We start from the raw sequence: 12,784 nt of genomic DNA, 5'->3' as shown, positions 1-12,784 counted from the left end.
GTTCAGAGGTTTTAAACACTTCTGAGGTATCTAGGCAGACACCTCAAATCAACCCATAGATCACAGGCCCAAAAAAGGTGGTCTTCTCTTTTTTTGCCCATTAATGTAAGCATTACCTAGAAGGTCTCTGTCTCTGCATGTGTCAGTAGGCTTTCAATTCCATCCAAGTCAACAGTTATTAAATGTCTACCTATGTTTTAAGCCTTTGAGCCCAGTGTGATTAGAATTTTAAACTGAGCCAGAGGACATGGCTAGAAATATGTTTCCCTCTCCCCTAAAACATGGACTTCTGAGAATCTGAATATAAGCTAGCTCTGAAAGAATGCCTTGTGCATGCTGTCCCAAAAGTTCTAAAAGAGTTGATGAAAACTGTCAAAGCCAATGTTACAAACCATGACTTACCCAACGTATCATTGTCGAGGTTGGATGAACCAGACCTTCTAATTCTACTGGAGCAAATTTGGATAAAATAATAAGACTCCAAAGTCACCATATGATAAATACCATCTGTGATTTATTGCATGCATTTGCTATTTTGGAGGACTTGGTACTCAGTAGGTACACAGAGTGAATACCTAAAGGATGTAAAGGATGAAAATAACATAGAGATTTGGGTGTTTCTTTCAAAAGTCATCTGGGTAGCAAAGCATCTTCTTCCAGGGGTGTAACTGTGGTCTGAGATTCTCTGAGGCCAGTCTCCTAGGAGTCCCAATTAAACCAGTCACCAAGGAGGAAACAGTTTGATATACATCCCCTAGTAACTTGAGTCTATGCGTGCAGGTGACTAGGAGCTTCAGGGAAAACTGGGGGGCTCCGATGCAGAGTGGAAGTCCTTAATCAGTAAGACTGAGAAGCTACTAAACCCCGCTGGCCTCCTTCCCATTGTTTCCTGCCTTCTCATCTGCACTCCATGCAGACAAAATCTTCGTGAGAAACTTACCTTCGGTAGTTGATCTCTTGCAGATGGAACATCTAGAACATTTGGAAAGTTTAGCAGAACAGCCACTGGTGATCAATGCCTTCCCCTAGGGACTCTCCGTAGCCACCCTAAGTCACTCTGTAAATCAGCCCTTTTGAAGTCGGCAGGCTCTTTGTGAAGGAGAGAGAGCTCTTCTCAGGAACTCAACCCTATGCTCTCAAAACACAGTCAGGACCTGCCTAGACAATAGGATCAGAAAAGTCAGGACCAATTTTAGCAACAATGCTGAGATACTATAATCCTATTCCACAGCTTCAAAATGTCACCATCATGGATGTGGAGCGAGTGGCCAATATGTTAACATTCAGGACCCTAAACTCATTTCTATGGACTTTCTTCCACCCCTCAGACCTCCTAGAATCACCCTCTCCTTGCCAGATGACAGCAGAAATACAGAGGACACAGTGTCCAGCTACTGTAGGCAGGGCCTCTGCTCAACTAAATGCCATCTCCTCTGTCCCTCATCACTCCCTGGGAAACAAGCAGCAAGATATTGCACTCCCCATCTTACAGACAAGGAAACTGAGGCACAAAGAGGTAATATTATTTTGTCCAGATTCCTTCAGCTAGTAGTTAATAGAGCTGAGACCACCTCCTTGGTCTTCTGACACCTGGACCTTTGTTCTTTCCATCACCCATCAAAGCGACAGAAATGCAGGTCCTCACTGTAATGTGTTGTTACTCTGCTTTCATCTTCTGAAAGGGATGCCTACTAATACACGGCCAAGTAGCGGCAATACAAGGCTGTTCTCCCACCAGAAGGTCCTCTGCTAATAATGTCCATTCTTTTCCCCAAGCCCCTCTTCACTCTGCCCCCCTCCTTCTTCTACTTCCCATCCCTCCCCACCACCAGCCTTGGGCTGCCTTCCCCTGGCAGATGTGGGGTTCCCGCCATTTCCTGGGGCCCTCAGGAGGGGAGCATCCTGGGGGATTGTCACCTCTGGCACATCTGTCAAAGGGAGAGAAATGGGGAAATCATGAGAAAAGGGAAGGTGTGGGAAGAGCAGCTATCGTGTCTCTCCGATCCCTGGAAGAGAGAGTGAGATTTCCAGCTTCTACAAACCACTGGGCTGTGCAAGAAGGCCTCTTCTACATACACTTTGCAGGGATGACTTAAGTAAGTCTTGACGACTCTCTTTCCCTGGAGACTAGACTAAAAGTATTGTTTAGAAATCTAATATATGGTTTATTTACTCAATTTGTGCTGAGCTCCACAGTTCCTTCAGGCCAGCCTCACTAGCCCATTACTCTATTAATGCTCCATTACTGAAATTAGTGCTGTAATTGGAGGGGGAAGGGCCGAGGAAGGGGGCACTCCTTAAAGGCACAGGTCTCATTTAATCACATCACAGGCAGAGGCACGGAACTGCAGTGGGGGCCACCTGAACTCCTGAGCCAAAGTGACACCTTAGCAGCGAGGTGGCAGGAAATGGCCAGCAGCACCTGGTCCCCGCCAGTGAGCACACAGCACCTGCATGAAGCCCAGTGCGGGTAGAGGGAACCCAGGTCGCAGCCCACCCCGGGGTAGCTCTGCCAAACATGATGTTTTAGACCTCATTTCATCCTCACACCAGCAAGTCCCAAACACACTGGCTCAGCCCCCTGATCCCCCACTCTTAGCAGGTGTTATGAAGGCCATTTTTCTTAAGCTTCCTTGGCTTCCCACCTCTTTACTTCAATATGCCTCTGGCATCTCACTCCTTTTTGCTTCTCCTTGCTCAAAGCAAGCCCCCTCCCAAGCACCTCCCACACACCATCCTCTGTACCTTCAGTCTGGGCCGTGCCCACTTCCTCTAAGAACCATTCCTGAAATCTTCCATTCTTGTTCTACCTTTCTGTGCCTTCTCTCCTCCATTGCTGACTTACCTGTCTTCAACAAAGTAAAATATAATGAGCCACGCCTTAAATATCTGGCCATCACTTCCTCTCATCAATACATTTCTCGTGAGGGGAGCCCATGCTCCTTGTCTCGCAGTCCTCACCTTCCACTCACTTCTCCGTACTCTGAGATCTCAGTTGCACCCTCTCCCATCTACAAAGATGGCTTTCTTTAAAGGTCACCAGTTGTCCAATCCAAAAGACATTCCTCAATTGTCATCCACCATGGGACATCTCTGTAGCATCTGGAATTGCCAAACATCCACTTTCTGGAATGAATTTTCCCTCTAGCACCTGTGAATAATGGTTTCTCCAAATTCTTCTGTTCTTTCTGACAGAACATTCTCTTCCCACAGCTGTAATACTTGACATTTTTTTTAAAGAGTCACAGGTTGTTTTGAGAAATTAATATACATACACACATACACACCCATTCAGGGGTCCTATAAAGTCTGGAAATGCCAGGTTAACCACCTCTGCTCTTTCTTGGTGATCTTGACAATTCCTTTTTTAAAGTTACATATTTGAACAATTCTCAAACCTAAGCCTCCAACTTCAGTGTCTTTACCAATTCCATACTTATATTTTCGGCTGCCTAATAGACACCCCACAGGAACCTCAAACACATCTTCCCTTCATATGCTGCTTTTCTCTTGCCCATCTCTGTGAGTGGCCTGTACCATCTCTGTGGTTATGCAGACTGGAAAATTTGGGGTCATCATTTCTCTAGTCTGCCATCCTCTTCCCTGAAGCCAGAATGTGGAGACTGCCTGGGTCACACAGACAAGGGCAACACCCCAGGGGGTGACAGAGCCCTCAAGCTGGGAACCTGAGTCTGGAAACAACCAACCAGAGCACTACTCCCCTGACCACTCAGACCACTCCCCTCACAACTGTTGCATGAGACACAAGTAAGCTTTTACACCCTTTAAGTCACTGCATTTTGAGGAAACTTAGCCTTGACTCTAAATAAACTTATTGCTTCCCCCTCAAAACCGAAATCCCACTCACACAGAACCCTTCACCATGTCCAAATATAGCATGCCTTTCTGTATCTGTGTTCCAAGATTCAAGCTAATGTCTCTTCCTGGAAGGCTCTTCCTCACTTTCTCCACCAGGTGAGCCCCACTCATCCTTTGAGACCCAGCTCAAGGGTCATCTGCTCTATGCAGCCTCCAGTGTGTTGGCCTCCCACCCCCAAGAATTTAGTAGTATATACCTTGTTAAAGCCCTTCTCTTGTTTTTAACATTTAGGAATGCTTTTGTCTACTAATAACAAAAAATGTAACTCACTGTGGCTCACATTGAAGGAAGTTTATTTCCTTAATAGGCAGGTGACAGATGGCAGGTGACAGATGACAGTCAGGTGACAGATGGCCCCAGGTTTGCCTTGGTGGTTCAATGTCATCAAAGACCCAAGTCCCAGTGTCTCTACTTTGTCATCCACAGTTGTCCAGAGCTATTCTCCAAGTCACAGCATGGCTTCTCCAATTTTAAGCAGCACATAATTACACAACAATATTCCAAGAAAGAAGAATGAATGAATAAACAAACAATTTTAACCTTATAATGGCTTTTGTCAGGGATAAATATACTTTTCAGATGTCCAGAAGACCTCTCCTGAAATCTCACTGGCCAGAACAGCCATATCCATTCCTAGGGCTGGTCCCTTATGAAAAGGGGATCAGAATTGCTCTGATTGACTCAGACCCATCCTAACTGATCCACCCCATGGCAGAGCAGGTTAAATGGGAATACAACTGGCATTCCATTCACAAGAAAAAAGGGGAGAATGGCTGTTCATTTATGCATGTAGGCAGCTAATTATGGCTGCCATGTTATAGTGTTATAATTTACCAGTTTATCTGTCTGACTGGGAGTTCCTTAAGGGAAGAGAGACTATCTGTTTCACCTTGGAGCCATCTGTGTCTCTCACCAAAAAAAGATATTTAAAGACGGTTACAAAGGATACATGAAGAAGCCCCAGTCTTCGGATTCTTTTCCTGATTCCCAGGTTTAGCATTCTTGTCAGAGCCAAAAGTTGACTTGATGGCCTCTGTCAGAGGAGAAAGCTGAGGAGATTCATTGTCACTTCAAACTTCATGTGAAACTTAAACAACCAACTAACACTCACCATTCCCAAGAAGCCCAGATTATTTTAAGGGTATGCTGGGGAAATACTATTAGTGTCTCACATCCCTCTACCCTTATATGCTGCTGTTGAAGCCAGAGACAAAAGTGCTAAAATATAGCTGAAAAGGCTGGTCTCAGGGCATTTCTGGCCAAGTCAAAGTTGGAAGGATGAGAAATCCCACAAGATTGTTCTTGTAAATCTCGAGGCTATGTCTTGGACAGACTCAAGGTTTATGGGGAAGTGGCTGCCCTTCAGGGTACTCTCTGGGTCAGGGGAGAGCTCTGACTCACACCTTTTCTGGGCAGAGTGACATCCTCTGCTGCCAGGGAGAAGCTTCTGTTAATGATTTTGCAAGCACAGCAGTTCTAAGTGCTCTGAGCTGTTCTCTGGTGGGAGCTCAGCTCGTAGGACAGTGGAGGGTAGTCATGAGGACCGAATGGTATAAAGTGTGTTGAAAGTGCTACATAAGGTGAGATTTGCAAAATGAGTCCCTAGAACAGGGTTGGCCCTGCAGATGTTAATACGCTTCAAGGATTGGGGCGCCTGGGTGGCTCAGTGGATTGAGCCGCTGCCTTCGGCTCGGGTCATGATCTCAGGGTCCTGGGATCGAGTCCCGCATCGGGCTCTCTGCTCAGTGGGGAGCCTGCTTCCCTCTATCTCTCTCTCTGCCTGCTTCTCTGTCTGCTTGTGATCTCTCTCCATCAAATAAATAAATAAAATCTTTAAAAAAAAAATACGCTTCAAGGATTGACTGCTACAGGATCAACAGTCCTTAATATTAATATATTATTTTAATAATCTGTCAAATCTACTTTGCTCGTATTTAATTCGGGATCTTTATACCTCTTGTCTTAGAGTAGAAGACCCACTTTCAAGGTGAGCTCTAATTGAATATCTAGCTTTGGTTTCCTCTTCTGCGGCTTGTGTAATTCTCAGCTTGCTGTAACTCTAAAGGCTCAAGATCTGCCACCCATAACTATTTTCATCTTTTCTTCATTTTCCTCCATGTTAAGGACGTTTCTCAAGTTGCCCTTCCACATTCCTTGTATCATTTTCTGCAGATCTTCTCTTTCACTTACCATCTTCAATTGGGTTTGAATTCTGGTATTACTTTTTGAATTTCCCTGCATCCTTATTTTGGCCAACTATTTTTGGCTGATCCTGTTGCATGGCAAGGAGTTCAGCTCCATGGTTCTCCTCTTCTTCTAAAAGAGTAATGGTCTCCCATATTTTGCAAAACCTTTGCATAGGCCCCTTAGTGATCTTTTCTATTCATTCATCCCTGAGAGGAGAAGCCTGCAGTGTCCACAACCCCCATCCCTGCACATTCTGGTGCTACAGGTGCCTTCCCAAGGTACAGAGCTAAGAACCAGCCACTAGGTCAATTCACCTGCAGGCCTTTGTCTTGAGTAAGGCCGCTAGGCTGGTTAAATCTTCCTTGTGCAATGAGCATATTCTCTAAATAAGATGTAGAACATGAAAGAGAACATGCCTTCCTTATCCAGAACTGTGTCTGGGCCTCTTCCTGACTCTACCCTTCTTCTCGCGCTTCTGTCCAGACATCTAAGTGAGCCACGATGAAACATGCTTCCTCCAGTTCCCCTGTGCTCTGTGACAAGCATAACTTTTGAATGGATGCAGGTAAAGATAATCTGAAGGCAGTGGTGTGAGGGGCAGGAGGGCGCTGGGGGGCATCCTGGGGAGAGACAGAGGACTCCTGCAGTGCTGCCACCACCGAAGGTACTGGAGGAGAAAGAGCCTATTTTCCTAATCCTTGTCCCCGTTCCTTGATGACATGGGCATCAGTAGAAAGCTCTGAGGTTGTTCTGTCTTCTGTCTTTGGATGTGAGCTGTTTTAACTAGAGAATGTGTGCACCAAAATTATTTCTCAATTCTTTCCTATTGGTGAAGCCATCAATAACAATTATCCCCAGAGTTTAACACATAACCTGTCTTATATTTTGTTAAACAATAATTACCTGCTTATTTGTTTGTTTGCATTTTAGTGAGTTTTACGCTGCCATTTGGTGGGGCGGAGGGGACGGTGGCATAGTGTGCCTCACACACCTTGTTATATCTGAATCCCTTACTTCTGAATTCTCAATATTGCTGAGTTTTCTTTTCTCCCGAACCACATAGCTATTATAAGTATTTAAACATAGTGATCATTTTTAGGCTATGAAAGTATATAAGAGAATGCCCCTACACTGAATGGGCCCAATCTGTTGTGCTTTTTAAAATCTTTTTGTTTCCTTTCTCTTTTCTCCAGAATCTTCACATGAGGCTATCTTTTCTTCTGGGCTCCCTCTTGGACCACCCTGTCCTTCTCGAGGTAAAGTGTCTAAGTTACTGTGGCTGGAAAGGACTCTGCTTGTTTCTGAAGAGTCATCAGATCTCAGATTGGAAGAACATTCTAACTAGGTCTGAACCAGTCACCGATACTAATCCAGAGGCCCCTCTAACCCTCTCCTTTCTCCCACCCACCTCTACATACTCACCAACTGATCTTCTGTCCTCTGCTTGAACACCACCAGTGGGCAGGAACTCACTACCTCTTGGTGCAGTCAGTTCCCTCTCCAGACAGCTCAGATTGTTGCAATAACTTCACTTCTTACACTGATTTGAAACGTGTTTCTCCTCTGCTCCACTGTCATGATCCTGGTTCTTCCACGCACAGACTCCAAGCATGAGTCTATCCTCCTCCCCGCACAAGTGCCTGTTGGGCAGCTGAACACAGAGGCCTCGCTGCTCCCCCTTCTCAAGTCCTCCCTTCTCTGAGATGAACATGCTCATTTCCTCAGTCTCACTTGCAATTCCTCGGAACTATTTAGTTATGTCTGTGGACTCAAGGTGTGTGTGTGGGGGGCAAGGGTTTCCATTCCTTTAGTGGGAAGAGGAGAATCATAAGCCCCCAAGGTGAAGGTGCTGGGGAGAGATTACCCATCAACTGATTTGGGGGCACCATCAGAGGGCAAGACAGGACTCCCCAGAGAAGATGGACCAGAAGTATTCCTTTAGAGCTGGAGCTGCTGTTTTCAGTAAGATAAGACAGCCACTCACATCAGAACACTAGAGAAGAGGCTAATAAAATGAGTTCCAAAGGTATAGATCGGGGTTAAGGGAAACCACCGGGAAGGTGTCATCCCAGGAGCTCTTAGCTGTGGGACTGGTCACCATCCCTGGGACTGAAGGGGGAAGGGGAGGGAGTGGTGACTGTGGGCCACAGCGCAGACTCTATTAGTGGTGAAACTCTCCTTTACTTCAGTTAAAAAACATGAACATTGATAAAAAGTCTATAGCTTTATTTAACACCCCACTTGTAGAGATTAGCTGGCATCTATTAAATAGCTAAGAACTTCGTTAGCTTTAACTAAGCATCAAACGAGGAATGAACCCAGTAATCAGGAGGGCTGAAGTGGGAGCATGAAGAGAAGTGCATTCGGAGACCTATTTTAAAGGAGCCTGTGAGCAAGAGCCAAACCCTTTTGCACACGGGATCTCACTGCCCTCCCCCTGCTCCCAGAGGTGGCGATTATGTGTCCCTGTTTGGCACAGGTCTGAAGCGGGCCCTGGCTGGGAGGCAGCTGGCGCTGGCCCAGGCATGAGTTCGTGCCTCCCCTTCTGGGCCCCACTTCCAGCAGGTCACCCGGGTCTGTGTTGTCACCTTGAAACATTCGAGAGAGTTGTGAGCTCCAGAAGGTGAGACGTGTGGGGCTGGGGGCAGGGAGGGCCAGCCCTGGAGGGTGGCTGGAGAGCTTTTGACAGGCCAGACCAGAGCCCAGGGTCCTATTCCTGACAACACGAGCCCCCAGGCAGGCGCCGAGTGGATAAGAGTGTAGACAGTGAGGCCGGCCGTGACGCTTGCCAGCACCTGCAGATAGCAGGCGAATAATTGGCACATGTTTAAAAAAAAATTAAAAAGCTATTGGATGGGAGTATTTTCTAACAGCGTCTGGCGGGAGTGCCTGGGAGGAATTTAATCAGCAAGAGTTGTTTAAACGGGGCTTCGCACACAGGCCCTGGCGAGGCTCGTAATGAACTCCGTATCATGTGCCACTCCTGTCTGCTGGGGACATTCAATTTGTTAATTCTGCAGCTGGTGAGAGAGGTCAGATAGGAAAGTGACGATTGTTTTCTGACGTTCCAGCCCCTGCTCACATCTTTCTAATTAATCCTTTTAGGAGCCACGGGTAGATTAAGAAGGAGAAAAGGTGCGGGAAGCCAGCGTGAGAGAAACTGATGGAACGACAGCGCTGCCCTTCTCTCCCCCAGTGGGACGGGATGCTGGGCGCAGGGGCGGGGAGAGGACCAGCACTGCCTGGACTGCCGCCCGCTGCTCTCTTCCCACTCAAAGGGAAATCAGATGCTACAAAGAGATGGAACCCACGGGGCCTTCAGATAGTCTCCTGCAGTGACTGTGCGTTTGAAACAAGGGTCACAGAAGGAAGGGCCCTTGGTCTCCGTCACTGGGTCCTGGACGGACCAGAACCAGCAGAGGCCTCGGAGGTATACAGCTTCCTAAGCAGAGTGGACAGCTATCCAGGGTGGGAGTGTAACCTGCAGCTGAAGACCCACAGTCACTGGAATGTTCTAAGAATGTCTCCTGGGCACCAGAGGACCCAGTTAGGTGTCTCCACACCCAAGTACAGGTTGTTCTTGCTTGCCTGTGCGGAGAAGCTGCTGGTGTGTACTCCTCTTCTGTCTGTCCTTCCAGATCTATTTGCCCTCTTCTCCACCCTGCAAGCAGAGCTCTGCAGACACATCCATGGAGTCCTGGTCCCTGGGAAGAAGAGCATGGAGGTTGCCTCAGGGTGGCTGGGTCAGGCCAGGGAGGCCTGTGGCTCTCAGTCCCTCTCCTTACAGGCTCTGCACCCTCTCTCCTACTGCTCACAGCTATGCTGCTCCCAGCCCGGGATCCTGCACTTCTCCTTCCCCTCAACCTACCCGTAGCTTTATAATCCGTATCTCTGTAAATACACATCCCTCAGATTGTCCTAACAGGGCCCTTCCTGCCGCCCCACTTGCATGGGACATTGACACTAGAGCCTGACGGGTAAGTCAAACTTGAGCTTGCATCGACCTTCTTCTCACGTAAGGATAACAGAAAGTTCCTTCCCTCTCTAAGCCTGGGTTAACATCTGTAAAATGGGAACAGTGATACCAACCCACCACGTTGTGAAACAACCTGAATCAAACACCTGCTGCTTTTTCAATGCCCATTTCTTTACTTATAAAAACCTCAAGTTTAGGAGAACCACAAAGCAGCAAAGTGTATGAAATAAAAGAACACAAGGAACACCTGAATCGTGATCAAACCCAAGATTTACGTACTTCTGCCAGTGTGCCTCCAGCCAGGGAGTGCGATCTGACCCAGGATTCCTCTGTCCTGGCTGAAGGAGAGCCTTGCTCAGAGCTGTCCACTCATAGCAGGCTTTGGGCATGGAGCAGGGATGTCCCCTCTCCACCCCATAGGCTTCTTGAGTCATCAGGGCTTCCATTCACACTGATATGTACATTCTGCCAATAATTCCTGGGTCACCCCCGTGTGCCAGGCTCTGTGCTAGGTCCTAGGGAATGAAACATGAATCAGACACAGCACCAGACCTCAAGATGCTCACAACCAAGTGGTTAATAGGTCCTAAATTGTTAACTTTGATTAAATGCCTTCAAGCACAAAAGCGAAAATGATTAATTCTGCTATGTGTGTGTATGTGTGAAGGGCCTAAGAAGTCTCCTCCAGGCCCTTGCGAGATGAGCTTCCCAGAGAACAGAGAAGAGCTCTGCAGGCAGAGGCAGCAGCACGTGCAAAGGCTTGGAGGCAGGAGAGTACACGGGGATCCTTGTTCCACAGTGGCTGGAGGACCCTCTATGTCCCAAGAGTAGAGAGATTGCCCTGGAAATAAAGTTCAGCTTGGAAGCAAGGAGGACCTAAAAACCAATCTGAGAGATCTGGCTTTGATTTAAGAGACAAAGGAGAAGTAGCAAAAATTCTTCATCCTAAGCATTTTGGAAAGAAAACTCTGGCATGAACTCTGCGCATTTTTTGTAACCAACTGCCTTCAGACAGGAAGGCCCTGTTCTGCTGCCTAGGCTGAAAATGGATTCACCACGACCACCACTGAGACTTCCCTTTTCCCTGGCTGCCCCCAGCACGATGTGCTGTGCCCAGACTCTTGCACTAAGACAAATCTTTAAGGGCCCCCACAAGCCATCCCCTTGAAGTCCGTCCACCTCCCCTGTGATGGCCATGGGGTGGGACAGACTCACATCACTTATGCAGCTCGCTGGCCAGAGATCACACCCCGAGCTGGGGGTCAACTGAGAACCACCCCCCACCACCCTCCTCCTGGAGATGCAGATTAATCTGCCAGAAGCATTTACAAATTACAGGAAAAATCATAGACTTTGAGCAGTTTTTGTTTAGACTGTCCTGCAAAAATTCCCTCAGGCAAGGAAATGATAAGGGCCTGACAACTTGCTTGAAATGTGGGAGAAGGAAAATCCAGAGAGAGCAAACATAACTGAGTACATCCATGAAATGGGCATTTTGAAAGGCCTTCAACACTCCTTTCTAAGGAGAACATTCCACATTCTCAGGCCATGTGTATTGAAACAATTTTCCAAATAATTTGGTCCCCCAAGCGCTTTTGGCAAAAGCATCCAGATACCGGAAACAACGGCAGGAATATTCAACTTGAAATTTAGAACACATTCATAATAATCACACCTGAAATAGTCGCTACCAGACAGTGAACTTCTTCAGGGCACAACTGCTAACTGTAATGGTCTTGAATTTCAGAGTGTGATTTTCCTCTCTGAGTTACAGAACTGTGAGCAAATTATTTTAATCCCTTGAGCCCTTTTTCTCCATCAGTAATAGAGGGCCCACATTTTGGCATGGTGAAGACACTGTCCATAACAAGACCTGACAGGGAGTAGGCATTAAATAAGTGCTGACTGGAGGGGTGGATGGATGGAAGGACTTACGGACAGCCTGACAGATGGAGACCTAGGTGTTTTGATACATGATTCCAATCATGACACTGTTGGAAACTCTGCATTTTGGAACCACATCTAAGCATTTTGTAGCTCTTAGTTAAGCATAATTTCTAAACTAGGATGTAAACTGGGGTCTCTGTCTTGCCTGTGCAGATTATTGCACATAAAAAGACATGCTGAGGGTGGAGAGAGGGGAGGTGGGGGTCAATTACCTCTTTATCAGGTGTAAGGACAGCACATTCTTCCATTCATTAGCACCCACTTGTGCCTGCCAAGAGAAAGCCAATCAGCTGCCATTTGCCTGGGGCACAAATAGAAGAGGTGACCCAGAGACAGAAGACTGGGTGCAGCAGTAGAGAGAGCCAAAGAAGAAAGTCAGGATCTGCCGACTGCCAGGAAGGGGCTAGCTCTCCTGGCCTCAGTGATACAAAGATGGGACCCCCACCGGCCCTTGCAGAGTACTCCAAAGAAGCTGACAAATCATTCAGGTTCCTACTAATCATCATAAAGTTGCTTTGGAAGGCAATGAAGTTCTTCCCTGAAGTGGCAGAAAAGCAAATCTACCCAATGTCCTGGTCGGGCAAGCAGTGTGATTGTTTTAAGCAAGGAGTCATCATCTCCAGGGCCCATGGGTGGAAGAGTAAAGCAAGAGAAATAACATGGGGAGGGAACCACTGGCCTAAACACAGAGGATTCCAGTCTATCAGGATTGCCATTTTTTCAAATAAGTCTGAAATTTGGGTATATATGTGATATCTCCCAATTTTACTTTTTTTTATTTTTATTTTTTAAAG

The 12,784-nt window shown here is 46.9% G+C and overlaps 1 long non-coding RNA gene across 5 annotated transcripts in view; it reads right to left on the bottom strand.

Moving 5' to 3' along the window:
- LOC309844951 overlaps positions 1-12,784 on the bottom strand; it is a 108,052-nt gene that overhangs the window by 27,290 nt on the left and 67,978 nt on the right. For 2 of the 5 annotated variants that reach the window (XR_014300970.1, XR_014300971.1), the window contains exons 3-7: positions 12,203-12,258; positions 10,323-10,558; positions 4,830-4,929; positions 4,151-4,420; positions 941-1,158 (exon numbers count right to left, since the gene is read on the bottom strand). This is a non-coding gene — a long non-coding RNA (uncharacterized lncRNA). Of the gene's footprint in view, positions 1-940; positions 1,159-4,150; positions 4,421-4,793; positions 4,930-10,322; positions 10,559-12,202; positions 12,259-12,784 lie in introns of all 5 variants that reach the window. The other 3 variants (XR_014300969.1, XR_014300972.1, XR_014300973.1) reach the window with 3 other exon arrangements.

Source organism: Mustela nivalis (assembly GCF_964662115.1).
Source record: "Mustela nivalis genome assembly, chromosome: 12".
Lineage (NCBI taxonomy): Eukaryota > Metazoa > Chordata > Mammalia > Carnivora > Mustelidae > Mustela > Mustela nivalis.
Note: the sequence above shows the minus strand (reverse complement) of the source record. Positions and strands in the feature narration are given on the sequence as shown.